This window comes from Chinchilla lanigera, unplaced genomic scaffold, assembly GCF_000276665.1.
Source record: "Chinchilla lanigera isolate Chin_1 unplaced genomic scaffold, ChiLan1.0 scaffold00027, whole genome shotgun sequence".
Taxonomy (NCBI): domain Eukaryota; kingdom Metazoa; phylum Chordata; class Mammalia; order Rodentia; family Chinchillidae; genus Chinchilla; species Chinchilla lanigera.
In genome coordinates, this window is record NW_004955428.1 from 14,644,169 (window position 1) to 14,667,677 (window position 23,509).

Genomic DNA, 23,509 nt, shown 5'->3' on the forward strand with positions numbered 1-23,509 from the left:
CTTTAAGTATGCCCATGCCACAGTACAGTTTTACTCATAGGAAGTTCACCGTACTTTAAGTTCACTGTCTAGTGACTGTCCCTTAACCTGTACTGTAAGCTACAAGAAGGTAAGAAACACATAAGGTGTTTTCAAAGAATAGTATTTTGCTAGACAGAGTAGTAGACAAACCATAAATATTTGTTACATTGCTTCTCATGGGGTGCCCACATATCTTTTCAAGTATAGGCCTTCTCTTTCTTATCCAGCCCCAGACTTCAAGTATCACAACCAAGTTTTTCTTAAGTTTGAACAATACGTTCCCCTCAAATGTATTATAGAACCTAGCCTTAAAAAATCTATTGATGGTGGATCAAGGCTCTTTAATAGTACATATGAACACCACAATCTGGTGTCTGATCTCATTTCCATCACTTACTAATCATTTTACCTTATATTACATTATATTACATTTTACAGGGCCAGGGATGTAGCTTAGTGGTGAAGCACCTGCCTGGGAAGCGTGAGGCCCTGAGTTTGATTCCTGGTACCAAAAAAGAAAATAGTAAAAGAAAAAAAAGAAAAAGTACATTTTACTGTATATTACTTATAATTTACCTTATGTTATATTTTACCTTATGTTACATTTTGCTGTATATTACATTTTACATTTACCTTGTATTACCTTATATATTACTTATATTACATTATATTACATTTACTAATCATTGTACCTTATATTGTTATTTTATTACCTTCTATTACAAAATTGTACTTTAATTGCTAATCATTTTACCTTATATTACAAATACATTACAAAATATATTACATATATTTACCGATTCTATGAGGATCAGTAATCATCATTTAACTTACACATTTTTAGATGTTCTCATCCTGGATTAGCTTGGTGGGTCACAAGGACGATGACAGTGGCTTATTAGAGATATGAACATAGATATGGAGAAGAAGTTTTTTGGGGAAGAGGAGGCAGAGACCGACGTCCAAAACTAGTGAATTACCAAAGTCGTTAAATGCTGGAAGTGACAAAAAGGATTATCCCTAGAACTTCCAGAGTGAGTGTGGCCCTACCAAATTAATCCAGATTTTTGGCTTTTATAAGTATGAAAGAATAAATTTTCATTGTTTTATGGCACCAAGTCTATGGTTACAGCAGTGTTACGGTTTATATCTAGACCTTCCATCAAAGCCTCATGTGCTCGTAGACAGGACTTTGAGGAGGTGGCTGGACCATGGTTGTGGTACCATCACGGGATTGGTCCACTGATGGGTTTGTAGCTGGGTGAGATGTTGGAAGGCGAAGCCTGGTGGGAGGAGGTGGCTCAGTAAGGGTGCAGCCTGAGGGGTACAGTATATATCCTTCTTGCCCTCTTAATCCATCTCTGCTTCCAACCTCACAGTGAGATGTTTCTCCTCTGTGATGCCCTCTGCCATGCCACCCTGCCTTGCCGCCAACCGTCTATGGACTGAAACCTTTGCAAACTGTGAGCTACATGAACTTTCCCCATTGTATGCCGTGTGTCAGGTACTGTGTCTCAGCAACAAGGAAGTGACTAAGTAGCCTCAACAAACAGCTGCACCTGCTTACATCGGAAAGTTGTGGAGCCCAAATAGAAAAATGCACGTGAAAACCACTGTTTTTGGAAATTAAATGTCAATATAATCAATACGGATTGATGAAGATGAGGAAATAAGGAATGCCGGATATCTGATTTGGGGAGCTCAGTAAGAGAAAGGGGTATGTAGGAAACAGCAAAAGATGTTACTTGCATTTTTGCCCTTTTAGAAGGAGTTTTCATAGAGAAGCATAATTGAAAACCAATGTTAACAGTAAATAGAAATAAAACTTACTGAATGAGCAAATAACAATTTCAGATATTCTACACAAATTAGAATGGGGTCCTCCACCCGTGGTACATCAGTTCACTGTCTGGTAGGAACCACGCTGCACAGCAGGAGGTTCTTAATCTGTATTTACTCCTGCTCACAGTCTGCAAGATCCCCTTACGGCCTGAGCTCCACCTCTTGTCAGGTCCTCAGGGGAATCTGAGCTGAATCCCATGAACTGCACATGCCAGGGATCTAGAGTGCATGCTTAGGAGAATCCAGCCCTGCCACCCCTCCCAGTCCCAACCCCCAGCCCTTATCCCGTGTCCATGGGAAATATGACTTCCATGCCTTCCACCTGGTGCCAAAAAGATTTGGAACCACTGATTTAGATAACTTAATTTGTACATACTAGGAAAGTACTATTTTTTCCTATTCACAAGTGAGCAAGAAAAATTTATTGGTCATTTTTGTGTTGGCAGTAGTGACAGCAACATTCAGAGCAATGACTGCTTATTGGGAATCTACACTATAATATACACAGTATGGCATACACTGATTTGGGTCTTTGTTTATTTTCAAGTAGAGTCCTTAATTTTCACATGAGAAGTTCAGAATGGTTAAATAAGTGTCCAGGATCAACCAGATGGCAAGCTGTGTGTGTAAAATTTGAACAAAAGTGTTGTTGACTTTCTACTATAGTACAAATTTATTTTAGCTCATGAGTACTTCTACTGGAAAAATTTTGCAGGTTCTTACATGCTGTTTTGAAAAATGCTAAAATCTCAGGAATAGAGGAATTAGAATTACAGGACAGATGGCATATAGAGTGATACAGGGGACAAAGAAAGAGGAAAAACTCAAAGTATGTGGAAAAAATGGGCTAGAAAGATTTGCTTGCTTGTTTAGAAAGGAAATACTTGGTAAAACAAGTGGTAATGAAACATTTTCTTGGATATACCAGCAAGCCACAAGGAGAAAGAAAGATTTCTCTTGTCATCAAATATTAGAACAAACAAGACAAAACAAATTAAAACTCTGCAACTCCCTGTCTTTCAAGCTTTATTATTAACTGTTTAAAAACTTTCCCTGTATCCATGTTGTGGCCTCAACATCATCAGCAGTGCCTTTTCCTTTTCTTATTTTTGATTATAAGCCTTAAATTTTCTTGACAAGGGCTTGTCCATTTTGTAAATTTGTACTGTATTTATCCATTTTATTTAATCTACAATTTCCTTTTCAATTTCTTGGAGATGACATAGATTGTTTATTATTTTAATTCATCATATTTTTGTTTCAAATAGTCAGTTTTTGTTTTTAAATGTTTTTGGTACTGGGAATTGAACTCAGGACCCTGCATTTGCCAGGAAGCCACTGTGCCACTGAGCTATATCCCTGGCCTCCGTTTTTAAATTCTTGTTAACCTTACCCATAATGAGAAGATATAAGACCAAACTTTTAAAATTTTCAGTTATTTGCAATTCTTAGAGAAAGAACGTTATATTAATATACAGAGTGTGGCAAAAAAATGTATACACACTTCACAAAAAGAAAAACAGTATGATGTTTTTTCAACAGATGGTGTTACGCTCACATGGAGGGCCTTGGAGGATTTTGTATATCACAGAAGACCCACCATACTATCGGCTCTTAGAGAAGAAACTAAAAATGTATATGCAGCAATCTCAGTGACCAAGGTTACCCAGGCATCAGTTCACCATACTAATAAATGTCTGCAGCTAATGGCCACCACTTTGAGCACCTTTTGTAAGTGTAGAGGGCAAAGGTTACTTTTGTTAATCTCATGATCTCAATAAATTTGGTATTAAAATATTTATACAAGTTTTTCTTTTCCTGAAGTGTGTATACATTTTTGGGAGACTTTGTTTGTATGAGAATATTAATTATATAGATATTATTATTATTACATAAATATTATATAAATAATATATGTTAGAATTCAAGCATTAAGTAAATATTTTTGTTATAACACTGGGGAAAAATTTGGAATGGCTAAAGTAGAGGGATCAGTCTGAAATCTGGAAGATGTGTCTTTTTTATTAATAAATTATTTTTTCTGAATTATTACTACATAGGACATCAGCAAGAGGGGATATGAAGTTTAGGACATTTAAGCAAATGTTTTTATGTAACAGGCCTTGTGACTAACATTGGGGCGGGGGCTGGAGATCAACCTTATATACACCACTGCTCTGTATTCAACTGCTACACACCATAAATTAGATAATAGAAACAAGAAATACATATTCTTAAAATATTTCTATAGGAAATGCTACATTAATGAAAGTACAAGTATTCATTGCACATTTCAAAGTTGGATGGTTACTCTAGTTTAAGATGTCATCTTTACAGAGGAAATAATATTTTTAATTGATTGCCTCAAAAAGGCAGACTAGGTCTGGGGATTTAGCTCAGCGGCACAGAGCCTGCCTGGCAAGCGCAAGGTCGTGAGTTCAATTCCAGGTACCAGAAAAAAAAATTAAAAAGGCAGACTAGTAGGGGATATAGCTTAGTGGCACAAGTGCCTGCCTGGCAAGTACAAGGTCCTGAGTTCAATTCCCAGTACTAAAAGAGAAAAAAAATTCTGACTTTCCAAACAGTTTTCTGCTAAAAACATACAGAGAGTCAATTAGGACCTTTACCATAATGAATAGCACACAGACCACTTTCTCTCTGACTGAAAGTTAGAAGTCAATTATGGACTCATTTTCAAAGCCTTTGAACAGTCTTTGTCGGATGTAGCAGTTTGGTGCCCAAGAAGGTTCTACGTCAGTGGAGGAGAGAACCATCCACCTTCCACAGGGAACCAGCCAAAGGAGCCATTCTGGGTCAGTGGACCAGAGAGGGCTCCCAGTGAGGGAAACCCACCCAGGGTTATGTGTATTTGGTCTTGGTGGCATGGTTTTAAAATTGCAGGCTCATCTTGCTGTATTGGCATCCTTTGGACAATTTCCAGCTTGTCTCTTATTTTTCAGCTATTGCTTTATCTGTAGGTTGAACGTTAAGGCAGTTATGCACTGTTGTCATGAGCAGCAATCTGGGTTTTAAATAAGCATTCGATGTTCTGTAATTCTCCCTCCATTTCTTCACTTCTCCACTTGTACATGTTTTGTTTCCTCTCCAAGCTGGTCCGTGTTCTCACTGGCACCTAATAACCACTGCTCTCTCTTTGGTGGCTTATATTCTTCTGAACTCTTTTTCTTTGTAGAACCATCTTCTGCTGGTAGAGTTCATTCAGAATCTCCACTTTCTGCTGCAGAGTTCTGCACTCTTCTTCCAGGGCCAGGAGAGCAGACTGCAGTGAGCTGCACTTGTCTTCAGGTTCCATTTAATGGACATCAAGATTTTTAGCTTAATCTGTAAAGGTTTTACATCCTCTTGAGCTACTGTATTGCAGTTTGAGTCATCATTTGCTTAATTCTATTTTTCATCTCCCTCTCTTCCCCTCCCACTTCTCTTTTGGCTAATTCATGACTAATGTCCTCCTTCATTTCTTCAAATGTGGATCCACACTCTGACTGATTCAACTGTGTAATGCAATTAGTCAAAGAGCTAATATCGACATCTTTGTAAATCTAAATCTCCCTGAGACTTCTTGAAGGATCTGATCTGCTTGCTGAACTCAGCATGAGTTCTGCCCATCTTTGATTTCCTGCTACAGTTGTTCTTTCTTCTTACAACTAGCATTTTCTTCTTGAACCTCGTGGTACTCAGACAGCTTCATTTAGTGCAATTTGAACCTCTGCAAATTCTGAGGCATTCATTGCAATAATATCCTTCAACTTCTCTATAGATTTCCTGTTTTCCCATATCAAATCCTGACTTTTGACATTCTGTTCTCTCTCAGATTCTAACCTAACCTGGAAACTTTTGGCTGTCTCATCTAGAATTTCATTAGTTTCTTTGAGTATCTTGATTTTGTCATTATATTTAATTACTTCACCAGAGAAAATCATATTTTGTTTCTTGACCACTTTAACATATTTCTTTGATTTCTTGGTCTTCTGTTCATAATCTGACAATTTTTGTTCAAATTCAGCACTTTCCTTCATGATATTCAACATTTCAGAAATTTGAGAACAGTCTCCAGAAGAAAATGGCTGAGGAAATAATTCCCAAGAAGGTAGTAAGAAGTAGCCTTGCACATCAGTCTGTAAACAGCAGGTCCAGACTGAACATCATCAGGCACTGCGACAATTAACTTTTGGAGCTTGGCTTTGAGGGCCGTGCACGGGACAGGCAGTGGTCCCAGAAGCTCCGCAGGCATGGTGAGTGCAGTGGCAGAGACTAAGTCCATTGTGAAGGGCATCTGCGTGGAGGTGATGCTTTTCTGTGGCTTGGAGCAGGGCCATTAGCTCTCAGCCCAGGCCACTTTTGGTGGAAGCAGCTTCCTGGCTGCCTTAGCACCACCTGAGCCTCAGGTGGGGGGAAGACAAAATGGGGTTGGAAGAATCCACATGAGGGAGGACTAAGGGGGCAAAATGTGGAAGAAGTGGAACACTCTGACACTGCTGTGGAGAAACTAAAATGAGACAAGCATTTTGGAAATCTGCTTGGTAGATTTTTATAATACTGCACAAATCTACCATATGATCCAGCCATTCTTCTAAGTATTGACTCAAAGGGCAGGAAAGCATAGGTTCACAGAAAACACGTTCAAATGATCAATGCAATTTTAGTGACTAAAAAGCCAGAATGGAAAAGCAACCATATCTGGTGAATTCATCATTCTGGAGTACTGATAAATAAATTGAGGTATATCTGTACAATGGAACACTTTTTGAAACTTAAAAGGAATAAATGATTGATATGAAATACAACAGGGTGAATATTGAAATAATCATGATGAGAAGCCAGATTAAAACATACACATAAGGCGTGATTACATTTGTGTAACTCTTTTAAGAAATGGAAATCCATCTAAAGTGACTCAGAGTTAATCAGTGGTTGTCTGGGGAGGGACAATAGACAGGACATAAAGATAATGTTTAAGGGAATAAATATGTTCATTCTGTGATCAGACCATGATTTCCCGAAAACTGATCAAAACTTACTCTCTGAAATAAGTTTCTTACTTTTATAACTCTACCTCTATGAATGTACTCTCAATGCAAAAATTAAATCAGGTAATTCATCATAAAATAGACTGGTTGGGCCATTTATTACAAGCATATGCTATACTTTTTATGGTTTGCATCCATTTAGCACCATAACAAGTTTTAAAATTGTGATTATGTCACATGACTATAATTTAGGACATTATGGTGTCTGAAAGAAAGGATAACAAGATGCATTTAATGGAGTTGAAGGCTATATAGTTTTTTTAAAAAAATCTTCTTCAAGTTCTAAATTGTCTCCTGGTCATTGATAAACTTACAATATTTTTAATGTGAAAGAAAACTTGCCCCAGAGATGTTCCAAGAAAAAAAATATTCCAAACACTGGGTTTATATTGTTTTTCTTTCTTTTTGCACCAAATAGGGTTATTGGTAGCTAAATAAGTATCTTCTTATTTCAGTCTAAGAACAGGGAAAAAAATCCACCTTGAATTTCTCTTAATTTAATGCCAAGGGTTGTACAGTATCTTTTGCAAAATTTACATTTAAACTAGATATGGGTTGGTTGTGTCACTTTCCTCTGATAATGATGCTATGGACTTTCATTTATAATTTGGAATTTTAAAATAAGCTCACCCGATGTCACTTCACCCTACCAAATATCTCTATACTGTTCTCCTTTCTAAATAAATGCTTTTGGAAAATCAGTTAGTCCCTTGGATTTCAATAGTATCATAATTTATAGAAAAGACTGTCTTAAACTAAATTCTTACTCAGACATCTTCCAGGCCTAAACTTCTAGAAGACACAGCTGCAAATCATTGAGAACACTTGGTCAAGCAGACATCAAATCAATATGAAGACAAGGTTTATTTGTAAATTCACTACTGCTCCCTTGTTTATTTTCTCTTGCTTTTTCTCTCCTTCGCTTCTCCCCTGTCCCACTTCCCACCCCTGCCCTCTGACTTCCTAGTTTCCTCCAAGACTCCTTAACTAGCTAGAAGAAAAGCCCCACAGAAAATAACTTTGAAATATTTTCATCATCAAATATATGTGCTATCACGTGATTTTTCTTTTGTTTCCTTTCTTCTATCACAGAATATATAGCTTTAAAACTTATAAACAACTGCCTCAGCTTTTGTTGATTAAAAATACTAATTTCTTTGTCCTTTTGATTTTAAGGTAACTATTGTAAGTATCTGACCTGCTTTGAAATCTCCACAGCTATAGGAAAAGCAAGTACTATTTAAGTAAAACATTATTAGTATAATTGCCAAAATATTGGCAAATATAATTTGTGTTTTAGATTCTATTAGTAATGTTTTACATGAACATGTAAATTTTTCAATGAGTTTAAAAAAGGTACAGTGTAGAGTGGTTAAAGAACTTGTCCTAGATTATATAACAGCTGAATTGCATAAAAGCTCATAATAAAGTACACTATGTTAGACAAACATAATAAAAACTCATCTACCATATTAACAACCACCATTAACATGTCTAAGTGAATCTTAGTGTTGAAGGCCATTGTTACAAGTGTGTCAGTATGAAGGTCATTATGAAAGCTGGTGTTGGTAGTGTGCAAATGTGTCCAATAATGTGAAGTAGGTGTAGTGAGCCCCTTATAGGGAAACATGTCTATAATAAAGAGCTCATATATTGATAACAAACTGGCTAGGAAAACAGTCATTAAGATATTTTGGGGGATAAGTAATTCTTTTACTATGCCATCTGTTGCAAGTTCAGGTACTGTAATCCTTAGGATGGATAAGTGTTAAGTCCTTACTGGTTACTCAGCTTTTACAAATACTTTGAAAACATAAGCTGTTACCATACACTGATCATGCACCCAACTCTTTGCCAAGCAACATGGGTGTGTTCAGAATTGGGTGCCTCTGATTTTTGCATTTGTGGAAGTTGTGTGTGTGTGTGTGTGTGTGTGTGTGTGTGTATGTGTTCTCATTTAGTCTACAATATTATCTCATTTTATGGAGAAAAAAGTTAAGGTTTAAAGATTTTAAGCAATGTGCCAAAAGTAATTTTCCTACTTGGGGCAAGGTAGAAGGAAATGCATTTTGGATTTAGATGTATCTAAATTTGAATAATTCCCTGCTGCTAGATGTGAACTTGTACAAACACTTACTATCAATATCCACTTTAATAAAATTGTGTAATTCAATTATGTTATATAAAATTTAGACAATGTGTGTAAAATATGTAGAACATTGCCTACAGTGATTATCACTTTTGCCTGCATTGTTCAAGTCTAACTGCTCTGCCTCTAAGTGCATAAGGAAAGAAGCTTAACTTTCTTAGCACATTGATGAACTTTGTAGAGCTCTTATAGCCAAATAGCAGATGATAGTGCTTTTAATGGATTATTTCCTTAACAAAGTGAGTAATTTCCATTGTGTTCAATTACTGTGTCTTTTTCCTTGTGAGGAAAGGTTCCATACACAGAGCAGCACCTTGAGTGCAAAGCTCCTTTGTGTCACGAGTATTTGTATCTGGGACATTGCTTGGTTACTTAGGTTTTGCAACAGGACACAAAAATTGAAGACACCAGAGTTTGATTGTTCACGCTTCGCATTCATTATGTATTTAGAAACACTGAAGTCTTCTCCTGATCTGCCTCCCCAGAAAGATCAGTATCAAATAAAATAAGCTTGATAAATTCAGCGATGATTTGAAAGCTGTGTCAAAAGCACATTCCACTGAAACAGAAATACTAATAAAACTGGGGACTTGGAAGGAGTTCATTATCGTCTTCACCAAGTTTGTTAAAAAAAAAATAAAAACACAACAACAACAAAAATTGCCTGTCATTAGTTCCCATCCCCTGGTGGCTTCAGGTTATGTTTACAATCTGGGTTTGAACACAGTGTCTATGACTACCTGCCAAGGAGGAGCAGACGCTTTGTTCGGAGACTTGCTCATCACATGAGGTAATGGCACATCTGTTTGGACTGTCTGAGCTGAGATAGCAGAGGCTGCTGCAAATGAGCATTTGGAGAAACAACAACAAAAATAAAGGGAAAGCAACTCTAAAACAATCCCCCTTCGGCACAGATTTACGGGCTGCTGCCAAAGACTCCGAGAGCTGTCTGCACATCCCCAGCATGATGGGGCAGCTCTGATGCATTGCAGATCTCAAGGCCAGCTGGAAGGATTAGTAGAGAATAACTTTTTTTAATGCGACCGATTCCTTGCAACATCAGAACATTCAAAGTGATATTCTTAACTGGTGTAATTTCTGGCAAATGGCAAATCTCGCTTTATGACTCTATTCCACAGAAAAGGGCTGTGCAATCCTTGCTCACATTGAAAGTTGCCAGAGAGCATTCTCTCTCGACTCTTCACGGGCCTCACCTTTCTAGAAAGTTCATGTATTACATCTGAGTCAATTTTAAACTAAAAAACAACCTATTTATCATGATTTTTTATCCTCTGAGGCTGTCCGACCATGCTCGTAGTCATCCCCCTGTCTCTTTGTGCTTACATCAAACACAATGGTCAGACATGAAACTGGACATCGTGTCATCTTTTTATATTTCTTTGTACATTAACTCAAATTATACATTGAAAAATTGCTTATTATTTGAGTATATTAATTATTCAATATGTCGATATGGAGTTAGTCAAAATTGGTTTCATGTAATGGGGACTCTCAAACGTACACATGGAAAACAGCTTTTCCTCAGGTAAATACAGGGTAGATGCTCTGTGTAAGGTTACTTTACAATTGTATTTGTGCTGGTAATCACTGCTTTTACCAATTATTCTTGTTTTGTGTTTAGTTTATCATTTGTCCCAAAATTTTCATCTTTAACAAAGTACTAATATGAGCAAAGACAGGTGAGACAAATCCTATGTTTTTTTTTTCAGTTTCTGCTTTGGTTTCAGTTTGCCCTATGTGAACTGTATGGGAAATGAACAATTCCTATTTATTCATGTTTATTTGGGGGATTTAGCCCGAGGAGTCCTCAGCAGTATTCTTAGACATTTTTTTGCATTTTATTTTGAGACAGTTCTTCCTAAGTTGCCCGGGCTGGCATCAAACTTTTAATCCTCCTGCCTCAGCTTCTCAACTTTCAACTCTCAACTCTCTGAATTACACCTGTAATTTTGATTATTTTAGAATTTAGCTATTTTAGTGTGGTGTCAAATGTGAAAGCTGACTGATCAATAATGATAAAATAATCATCAGTCTCACTCCCCTAGCCATGAGTAGATAGGGGCAACTTAACCTCTCTCAAATGGAACAGAGAATTCTTGCCGATAAAGTGAAACATTCTCAGAAATACATGTCACTGATCTAGGAACAGCTAACCCCTCTGATATATAAATTTTTATAAATTTAGTATTTTAGGAGGTCTATTTGATGATGATGACGGTGATGATTATCATTTATCCCAAAATTTTCATCTTTAACAAAGTATTAATATGAACAAAGGCAGGAGAGACTAATCCTACATGGGGATTGGGAACAACTGAGGACCCTAGCCACATACCAGGCACTCCAGGTTTAAAAAAATACCAGAAACCCAGTTGTTATATCAAATCTGTCTGCCGTATCTCCCATGTACATTCTTTCTTTCTTAGATCACAAAATAAACTTACTTTACTGCTGCTTTTTAATATATCACCAAAACCCATCATATAATGAGAGCCAGTGAGATGAACTCATAAAGGATCCTTTTATACATAGCAAAACTCAGAGACCTTCAAATTCCTTGCAGTTGTAGGGAGCTCGCAAAGTACGACAGGAAGAGTTTGCTACAAAAAGCACTTAGACACATCAAAGCATTCTGAAAAGGACAAAGAAAAGTCATGAGTAACTTATGTTCTCTTCCCTTTTTGATGATTGAGGCTGGAAAATTTGTCTCCTCTTTACCAAGTGTGTACATCTTGATGTAAACTAAAGGGAGATAGGAGGTACCAGAGGGATCCCTCATGAGCTGAAAAGAAGCTGGATAGATTGAGATTGTTAGAGATTTTTGCTATTTTAGGATGATTAGAAACCATACAGCAATTCAGGCATGCTGTTGCATACCTGTAATCCCAGAACTCAGAAGGCTGAGGCAGGAGGATCACTGTGAGTTCAAGCCCAGCCTGGACTACATAGCAAGACTCTGTCTCAAACAAACAAACAAACAAACAAACACAGCAAAAACTATACTGTAAGTAGTCCAGCAGCCCCTTTTTGTCCCAGTGTTACTAAAGGTGAAAGAGAGACAACCTGGACACCATCACATCCTTCCATCCTCTGTCAGCATCTGGTTTCACTAAGTTGTGTCATTAAATTGTTTCATAGTCTGGAGATTGAGGATCATATGCAGGATAGAGGTGAAGACAGGAGCAAAAACAAGGAGGTGAGTAGCCCCATCCAGAGATCTACCTAGGAAGACGCCGGCATCAGCATGTTCTCTGGCACCAAGGAGCCAGCACAAAGGATGTTTGTTGCCAAGACAGTTAGTATTTGCTTTCTGAAACAACGCAGTGTGTGGAGTCTTTGAGTATGAGGGCGTGCCATTGCCTAAAATACTATGGTGTTGTCTGCTTGCCGTTAGAGTGTGGTAAACAGGAATTAAGCAGTTCTGCTACAGACACTGCAAAGAACGCTTATGGCACTCTGCTCTATCATCATTTAGTTACACATCATACAATATATACCCTTATTTTATATACATACATATATATATATATAATTACTTAGTATTTTAATGTTGTTTATATCCTTTCATCAAAAAGATACCCAGAACATATTCACATTTAACAAACAATTTAAGAACTCAAAGTCAGTTTTCCAAAAATGTTAATAATCTGTCTAACTTGAAATATTTGTTGACATCAGTCAACTGACAGAATAAGAATCATTATGTTGCTGAAGAAATATCAGCCAGCACTTTAAATTTTAGTAATTAGTTTTAGAAGAGCATAACAATAACTTAGCATGACCCCCTGCAGAAAGCATATACACATAGTTTTTGTATGCATGATTTTGGCAGGTATCAAATTATTTTCTAAACTAACTTGCTAATCTTTTCCCCTCCTGTGGCTATACCAACATTGATGCAATAGCTGTGAAATCATTAACATAACTTGCAAATGGTTTTATATCTGCTTCATCGGATGCTTCCAAAAGAGAAAGATCATCTAATTAATTCCAACAACATGAACTTTTGCCCAAAGTCAAATAATGAAAACTTCCATTTTAGAGGATCTTCCTACTGATATTATTATGTACGTTATTAGAAATTCAGTTAAAGATTTCACAGTAGGGGAAAATATGTGATTGCAGTGATAGGGCAAATATATATATGGGAGAACATGCATTGAAGTAAAAATTATTTACTTACTAAGCTACAACACTTGGAAATGGTTTTGGTAAGGACATAATTCATAACTTTTGCCAAACAAATTTTAATAATCTACCACTCAAAAAATCCCTAGTTGTCAAAATGTATAAATATTGTTCTGTAAACATTTAGACTAACTGAGCAACAGGAACTCTCATATGTTTGTGAAATGTAAAATGATCCAAGTATTTCGCAAAATTTGTTTCCAATTTCTAATGATGTTAAACAAACACCTGTCCCATGACCCAGCAAGTATGTTGTCCTTAAACCTTGTAAAATGTTTAGAGCTGCTTTTTCTTTAAAAAGCTGAAACTGCAATCCACCTTATTGTCCATTAGTGAGAAAATGGGCCAAAAGAATGTTGATACCTCATGCAAAGAGATTCTCTTTACAGTTAAAGAAAACCGATCAATGGATATTTTAAGAATATCCTGAGGGAATGAATCATAGGAATGCAGACATAGAAAAGTGATTCAATTAATAGGAAGCTCAAGAACAGAAAGCACTTGTCGGTGGTGGTGTACGTGAGTCAGAATAGTGACTCCGCAGTGTGGAAGAGAGATTGATTGAGAAGAAAAACTGTTGATAGTAGGGTATCTCAATTTACTCAATTTTGGAGAATTGCTACATATGTATATTTTTTTTCTTTTGGCTATTTTTTTTTTTTTTTTTTTTTTTTTTGGTACTGGAAATTGAATTCAGGACCTTGCGCTTGCCAGGCAGGCACTTATGCCAGTGAGCAATATCCCCAGCCCCCATTGCTATATATATTATGTATATTCCAGGATTTAGCTACATATTTATACAAAATAAGAGGTACAGTTGGTATTTGTACATTTTCTTATATGCAAGTTATTCTTTATGAACAAAGAAGTATTCAATGTTCAACAATGTTGTTATGTTAAAAAGGTATACATTAATATCTACGAAAAGTCACCATTTGTTCCATTAGGGAATAATAAATTTATCAAATCAGCATCAATGGTACTCTTAAACACAAGACAAAGATGGCTAAAATAAAATATTAAAATAATTAAGTACATTATAAGGAAGTAATTTTTTGATTTTTTAATCATCAAAAATAAAGATTTACAAAATCTTACTTTAATGTGCACGGATATGAGCAATTTTTGAAAATAATTTTAAATAGAATTATTTCAACCAACAATATATTAAAATATTTTCTTAATATTTTAAAATTACTTAATTTTAATTTTTCTTACTGAGACCTCTTATCTCAAATGGGTCACCATATAGACAATAAATGATATAGTTACCATATTTCTGTATGTTGTTTAGAATTTCCAGATTCTAGGAGGTAAATATATTATTTACGTATTGTACTTGTGAGAAGATTAAGCTCAGAGATGATAAATGACTTGTAAAATTGGCAAGGTTTTTTGTATCACTTGGGATGGACTGGACAAAAAGATTCATTCTGACATCTTTCCATTAATCCATGATCACTGCGTTTTCTTCAAGTTGAATGATTGCTCACTTGATTAATTTATCTAGGAAGGATTTATTCAGGACCTACAAGATGACACACGCTATCCTAACTTACAGAGGCTGAAGAGGCAGAAATATAATTATTTACTAGGAATCATCAGGGGGTGATGCTTCCAATGAGTGGATTTTGGGAAAGAAGTAACTAGTAAGGAATACATTTGTGATCTCTACATTATTACTTATTTCAGTGATACAGAACAAAGGAGTTGAAGTTTGTAAGACACACACACACACACACACACACACACACACACACACACACCCAAATACCTAGTGAACTACCACCCACATGAAGAAATGCATTGGTGTACTCTCAAAGTTTCCAGGGTCCAACCTTTACAGTTACTTTTGTAAAAGTAAATGTATTTCTGAACTAGTTTTAACAGCTGTGTATACATTTTGAAAGTATGTTTTTTATTTTGTCTGTTTGGATACATTTCATAGATGGAATCATACAGAAATATAAAGGTTTGGTTTTTTTTTTTTTTTGCTAGCCATTTTCACACAAAATTGACAGGCCTATGAAAATGCCAACCAATTTAGCTTTGCAAACTTGAAACAATCTGTTCAATTTTTTTCTTTCTTTTTTTTTTAGAGAAAACCCTTTCCCTCCCAGGAGCTGAAAGGAGCAAGGAGGGAGAGGAGAGGTAGGGCATAAAATAAGAGAGAAAAATAATAAAGATATACTATGTACATGTACCAATCCCTCAAGATAAATACAACCATTATGTACTTCAAGCATGTATAATACTAATAAAAATTAGTAAAATATCTCATTAAAAACTAAAGCATTTCAACAATTTGAAACAATCTGGACAGTAGCAGATGTATTTCTTCTCATCCCATTCTACTGGAGCTTAAAATGACAGAAATATTACTGTGAATTGTCATGGTTATTGTCTCTGTGAGGATTTGCTGTTGCTGTGCTTTGCATATCAAGACTTGATGACGAGATACTTGTACTATTCATTTCATGCAGGCTTGACTCTCGAGAGATGGTTGCATCCCATTGGAACAGTCTTTGCTGCATTTTGACTGTGTTCTTTCCAAAATTATTCTTGGGACTTCATTTCCACTGTGACAATATTAAGTGGTGAGGCCTTTGGGAAAGTTATTAAATCATGAGGGTTCTTCCCTCATGAGGGAATTTATACCACATGAAATGATAGAAGGGTTGAGCTGGGCCTTTTTATCTTCAGTTTCCACCAATCTGAGCAACTACTTTGAAGATAACTATAAGTAATATAGCAACCACTGTAGATTTCCTATCATCTTGTTTTGAAATTCTGTATCATTTTTTATAGCTTTTGTGTTGTTTTCTTTTTGGCTTTGTTTTTGTTATTTTCTTTTCATTCTTTTCTCTTTAAAACAAATGTTCCAAAATCTGAGGATAACAAGATAACCTAGACCGGATGGAGCAGACCTTCACAGGCACTGAACCTGCTGGTTCCTTGATCTTAAACTTAGAATTATGGGGAGATAAATTTCTGCTCTTTTAAATTCTGAGAAACAGGCATTTTGTTATAGTCACACTAGCAGACTAAGACAGTCTAAATTTCTGAAAAGTTGTTTCTATGAACTGTATACCTTAATAATGACAACTATGACCTCTCTCAAGCATTTCTGAGTACTTTGTACTTCATGGCAATATAAACCCTGTATGCCACTAAAAGACAAAAGCTTTTCAGGCCTTAGTCCGTGCAATAGGTTTCTGGCATAGAAGAGCAAACCAGGCTTCATTTTTCTTTTTGTACTTTTTCTTTTACAATATATAATTGACAAGCAGAGATTATATTCTTTCAAGGTGTCCAACACTGTGATCTGATATATGTATACATTATGTAATGATTACTGCCATCAATTAACATGTTCTTCACCACTCTCACTGTATGTTAGATCTCTAGAACTTATTTACCTTATAACAAAGTTTATGGCATTTTACTGGCATCTGTCTGTTTCCTCAACCTTAGTAAGCACTCCTCTACCCTCTGCTTCTGTGAGTTTGTTATGTTCTGTTTATACACATGAGTAGGATGCTGCAGTCTTTGTCTCTGTCTGGCTTATTTCACTTAGCACAGTGTCCTCCAGTTTCATCTATGTTGTCACACATGGCAAGATTTCCTTCCATGGTTTAATAATATTTTTCTGTGTGTGTATACATGTAGATATAATATTTTCTTTATCCATTCACCTAGCAATAGACACTTCAATTATCTCTGGATCTTGGCTATTGGGAATAATTCTGCAATGAACATGGCAACGCAGATTTATCCTAGAGGTACTGATTCCATTTCCTTTCGTATACACCCAGAAGTGGGTTACCGGATCACATGGTAGTTCTCTCTTTTTTTCCTTATGGGCATGGCCTGGTGTCCACTCAGATTGTTACCTAGGCTCTGGCATAAAGGAACAGGCCTGGTAGGTGCGCAAAAGCAGTAATTTCAGATCTGTTTTCAGTGCTTAGTAAAGCCTATATTACTACTCAGTATTTAAAAATTTAGCATAATCTGGAAATCAGAAATGCTCCAGATTGTGAGACATTTTCATTGTCAGCATGACAGCGTAAGGAACAATTTTGTATCTGGCCTTTTTGTCATAGTCAAAACAGGCACACTAGAAGTATTCTCTTTAGGCTATATGTATAAGGTGCACATGAGACATAAATACATCTTATGTTTAGGCTTGGGGTCCATCGCCCAGACAATTTCACTGTATATATTCAAATATTCCAAAATCTTAAAAAAATGCAAAGTTTGAATCCCATGTTGTCCCAAGCCTTTCAGATAAGAGGTCAGCAAACTGTGTCTGAAGATACTTATGTTATACATAGATGGGAATTCACTGATAAAATCAGTCAGTGACCTCACCATGCTCATTCAAAGTTCTTGGTTATCTTTTCATAAATAAGGGACTCAGACACAGGCTCTGTAGATGAGGTACAAAACTGCATTTATATTTCATATTTGCTAGAATTCATATAATGACCTCACTCAAACTTTGGAGTATATCCATCAATTCACATATCCTGCCTAAGAACATTACAGAATCTTACAATAGACATTTTTATTTTAAAATGTCATTAACTTTTCTCTGAATTAGAAGTCTGGAAGGATCCTAATATAATGAGAACAGTTGTTATTTGAATAATTTTAAATAAATTGGTGTGTGTTAACACATCTTTTCTAGAAATTAAGTGTTCCTGAATTTAAAAGATAAGTCCAAGTATTACTAGGCCCCAAAATAATCTTATACATAATAGCTAAGAAGGCAAAAATATGTGATCATGTGTATGTTCTTATATCACTACTTGATTTAAAATTTGTATATATGCCTTTTTGTCTGGGGAAAAGAGTATGTTTTAAAAATCATAAGATTAAAATTATATATGAAGGCATAAATTCTCCTTTGAAGACTCCTTTTGTCAGTGATGAAACATTACTAGAGCTAGCCTCAGGACATGAAAGAGTTTTTGGGATATTCAGCCAAATATAAAATATCCTGAACATTTAACCTTAGCATGATTCCTTTTATCCTGCACTATTTGATGTCTAAAAGAGAAAAGTCTAAAAGAGAAAAGTTTCATTTTTGTTGAGAAAAATGGATGTTCTGTTACGCAGCTGCTTCTCTTGAGATGTTGATTTGCCTGGGAATTCAGAGCCGCCAATTTCATATGTTTTTCACTGGGCTCCAACTGAAAGTAATTGTACCTCATAGGTGGGTGGTAAGCAGAGAAATTCCACTGAAAGTTTCAGAGAGTGCTGAAGGGAACAAAGCTGGATTAAAAACTAAAATATAATTTCCAGAGTTCTCCAGAATATTTTGTCCTTTATGTATGAGAGCCTTGTTGGAGTTTAGGGACCTTCTATCTCCCTCACATCAGTTCACGAGCTTCCAGTTAATGATATGATGGCCTTACATGTATTCGTAGCTTCTGCCAAATATGTTCTTTTGAAATTTCAAAGTTTTGTCATTACTAAGAGTCGCCACATACATTCACTCCTATAATGTTTATGTATATTTATCCTTAACTGGCAACTAAACTACAACCACTGCATTCAGACTGGAAGCATGTATTATTAGTAAAGTTAAGAAATACTTGCAAGCACCGCATTGTCTCACTAGTGTAAAACCTAAAAGAGTTAATTTAAACTTAGAGGTATGATAGACATTGTGAAATGATAGGAAAACACTCAAGGGTAAAGGGCAACTGGGATGTGGGAAAAGAGAAGGGAAAGAAGGAGAAATTTTGTGTGTATGTATATACAGGATAGTTAACATAGTTGTTGTACTGTCTTCTATTTCTTTGCTGAAACTGTTAATGAGTCCTTGATTGATCAATATTGCATATCTCTATTTGTTTTCATGAGAAAGCACTCTGAAGACATCAATATGTAATACAACAAGCATTGTTAATTTCCTACCACTTTGTTTGTAGCTCTGTATTGTCTGTACTGTTCTTTTGCTATTTTGTAAAAGGTTGTCTCCTTTTATTTTTAAAATAAAAAAAAGAAATACTGCAGATAAACTTTATTCTGTCTTTTAAAATTTAAATCTTAACCTGTTTAAAACTATAGCAATTTGTACTGTGTTTTCCTCTACTATGCTGTTTTCTATGTCCTATTATTATTTGCTGTTAGAAATGTTTACTAAAAATGGAAAATTATATGACATATCTTTGTGATGGTTAGCCAATGAATTTTGTATGCATTTGAATCTCACCTGAGGGAAAGTGAGAAAGAAGCAGGAGAAATAACATTGGTTTGACTCATTCTGAAAACTACTGGTGAGCATATCCTGTCTTAACACTAAAATGAAATAATCAACTTCTATCTATTATAGAACTTATTCCAATTTTTAAAATTTACTATAGCAAGTTCACTTACAAGTGGGCTCAAACTAGCTTTGAATAGATATTTTGGGAAGTTAAAATTTATATTTGATTTCCTTTAGTTAAGATGAATAAAATGAAATCCAAGTATACAACAAAACCAAAAACATAGAGACTACCTATTCCTTTTCTCTCGGAGTAACACAATCATTATAGATATGAATGCGAGCCATAGTTTCCCTAGTTTGAATATTCATAGCCACAGCTGATCTCTCTTCTGTTCTAAGATCTGAATGTTTTTCACATGTATGGTCCTTTTGGGAGTACATTAGTTTGTGAAATTTCTATAAGCTTAGCTTTTCTTTTAAAATATATTATAAAAAAAGGACACCAAAGACAGTGTCTTATTTCTTTTGAGTTTCTGGCAGTGCTCTTGCCTACTTTGCAGCTTCAACATATGCACAGTATGTTAGCCAAAGAATGATTGAATATGAATAACTGAATACCGTGACATAAGGGTTCTCTAGGGTCACTCACTTTCCTAAATCCAACTCAACTCCCTCGCTTTTTTGACCCAAAGAAGCACTTACAGTTTTTCCTTTAAGAATAGTTTTTAGTTGTGTAGTACATCAGAATTATACAGCGCTTCTGAAAACTAGTGTCGGCCTCATCCTGCAATCAACTAATTCAGGATTTGAGGAAGTGGAGCTAGGGATAAGTACTTTCTGTCACAGACTGAAAGAGAGTGATAACTCCAAAACAGGGATGTGAAAAAGTGGATTCTGAGTCAAAAAGAAAAAAAATACAGTTATTTTTTACTCAATAATGGTCTCCACTCTATATTTTTATACAACTGGTTTTCTTTTTAATCAAATAGAAGGAAGTTGTGAATTTTAAAAAATATTTTCTTTTTTTTTTTTTTTTTTTGGGTTTTTCTCCGGTACCAGGAACCGAACTCACGACCTTGCGCTTGCCAGGCAGGCGCTTTGCCGCTGAGCTAAATCCCCAGCCCTTAAAAAATATTTTCAAATCACCAGAGTGAAAACATTTGATGCTTACTATGGACTAATTGAAATGTAGAATTATAATTTCTTCAAATTTATAAATTATATTAAGGATTAAGGAACATGTATATTTACCACAGCTTCCTACACAGTTTTCAAAACATAATTGATAGTGACTTCCTTTCCTTCAGATTAACTTTTCACTTGAGTAGTATTTTTGCTTCTCTGTTCTGCATAAGTTCTTATACTCTTACATAATAAAAATATTATAACATTTAATCATTGATAAACCTAAAGAAAAATACCAAATCCATAATTTTATTATTGTGGCATAATAGCACTTACTATATTTTTGGTTCACATCAAGTCTTTTTGTTCTTGTGCCCTTGGACCTGACTGCCTGCATCAACACTGATTTAACCCAACAAAAACAAATTAAATTACTTTTCTTTGCAAGATGACAACACTTATGGCTCCCTCACTGACCAGTTGCATGGCCTCATACATGAAGGAATAGAAAGTCAAGAAAGGCCAGGAAAGAGAGCTAGAATTTCAGGTCATTCTACCAGTTTTTCGTTAGCTACTGTCACAAATCATCACTATTGAATAATGACCCAAAGCACTGCAGCAGACCCTTCATCCTTTGGCTGTGCCATGCACTCTGTGAAGTGCCTGAACGATCCATAGTCTGAGTTCCTGTCGCAGCTTCCTTAGTCACCTTTCATATGCTCAGCTACTGTTCTTCAGGGACATCCCTGGGCCAGGGGCCTTGGGTTATAGCATTTAACAACGATTATACTAAAAATAGATTTTTAAAAAATAGAGTAACATTTTAATTCAGTATGTTAGTCTTACTTTGCTGCTGTGTTCTTCTACAAAGCAGAAGGAAGATACAAGAGTGTGAAAGCCAAAAATGAGTACATAAGAAAATAAAGGCACTAATTTACTAACTTCAAATTTGATTTTTGAGTGAAAAATACAAAACCATGATCCAGATAGATCTCTAGGTCAACTGGTGCAGAATAAAAGTTTTTAAAACTACAAATAACCAATAATGGAGGCTGGGTGTGATGGTGCAGGCCTGTAATCTGAGCATTCGAGAGGCTGAGGCAGGAGGATCGCTGAGATTTCAGGCCAGCCTGGGCTACAAAGTGAGTTCAAAGCCAGCCTGAACTGCATAGTGAAACCCTGTCTCAAACTGACAAAAAAAAAAAGAATTGGAAATGAGTGTGGGCAATATCCCGGGAAGACAGAAAATACAGATAATTGAATGAGTGCAATTTGCACAGTTCCAAAAATAGTAATTTGAAACTTTAGGTGAAAGGTGTTTTTTTTTTTTTTTCTTTTTTTTTTTTTTCCTATCAGTCTATTATCAGAGCAGCCAAATACATAATATTCTCAGTTTTTATTGCAACTATTTTTGCCACTTAGCAAAGTCTTCATTTTATAGAAGTGGTTGAATCACAGAAGGTTTAAATGATTTCTCATGCGAAGCAGGAGAATCCAACATGAGTTCTCCCATGTTACCTATGCTCTCACTTACAATATATATGCTTTAATGTTTTTTCCTTGTGTATTAAGGAAGAAATATTCAGACGATTTGGAGGGAAGATCTTTCATTTTACTTTAAATATTTATTCCATTATAGTTTTGTGTTTAAAATATGTGTTTTAAAATGTTTGTGTTTTAAACATATTTAAACATATTATAGTTTTGTGTTTAAAATATGTGTTTTAAAATATGTAAAAATATGTGTTTAAAATATGTTTCATATAGCTAACTTTTAATTTTTTTCCATTGGACTTTATATTTTTTTCTCCAAACATTCCAAATATAACTATTTTTTTACACACATACATGTATTTTATGGAGCATGGAACTTGCCTTTCTTTCAGTTTGCTTTTTGTTCTTTTTAATTTGTCTAAAAGCTCAGTTATATTCTCAGTTATATTTTCTACTTTCTTCCTATTTTCCTCAACTCTCTAGGAATGTAGATATTTAATTTTAAATCAATTAAAATTCAAGGAAGTAAAAATTCAGTTAATCAGTCACTAGACATATTTCAAGGTCTTGCTGATTACCTTTGGTTGTCTTGGGCAATGTGCATGCACAGAATTTTCATCATTATGGAAAATTGTGTTGGTGTTCACGATCTAGAACCAAATTTAAATTGAGATTATAAGAAAAGATTTTGTCTTTTATATGAAATATAAATTTTTTAATAAATATGAAATTTAGTTCTCCTAAATTAATGATTTCTAGAAACAAATTTTTATGAAAGTAAAAATAATCATTCCTGTTATGTCAAATTTATTTCAGCAATCATGGATGTGTATGTTTGTAATTGTATGCCTTTCTCTATATGACACATTACTAAACATTTCACTCTGAACATTTATGATGTATCATTAAGCATATATTTTAAACCTGAGCTTACTAAGTATAGATTTCTTTTATAGGAAAAATGGGCTGTTTTAGAAGGTATTATTAAAATAATTAAAGGTAAGGATAAGAGAAATATATGTAGGGGAATGTTAGTTTGAACAATTAAATTGTTTTCCAAAATGTATCTAGAATTTCTGATTATTTGAAAAATATGTACATGGATGTTCTACATAAATGATAGATTTGAAGGGCTGGGGCTATAGCTCAGTAGCATAAACGCCTGCCTTTCAAGTGCAATGTCCTGAGCTCCATTCCCGTGTCCTCCCCCCCGAAAAAGGATAGATTTGAATTTATACTCATTAGTAGTAATGATTTTAATTAAAAGATCTTATATGTCTTAAAGTGTAAATTATATTGGGGAATATTTGTTATTTTGGAAATGTAAAGGTTACATTAATAAATTATGTGCATTCTTCAATTACGTTTGATACTCCACAAGGCACATGTGTAATTGATGTT

General features: G+C 35.2%; 1 pseudogene; it reads right to left on the reverse strand.

The window, feature by feature from the left end:
* Positions 1 to 4,996: 4,996 nt before the first annotated feature.
* Positions 4,997 to 10,047, reverse strand: LOC106148748 (annotated as a pseudogene).
* Positions 10,048 to 23,509: the final 13,462 nt, after the last annotated feature.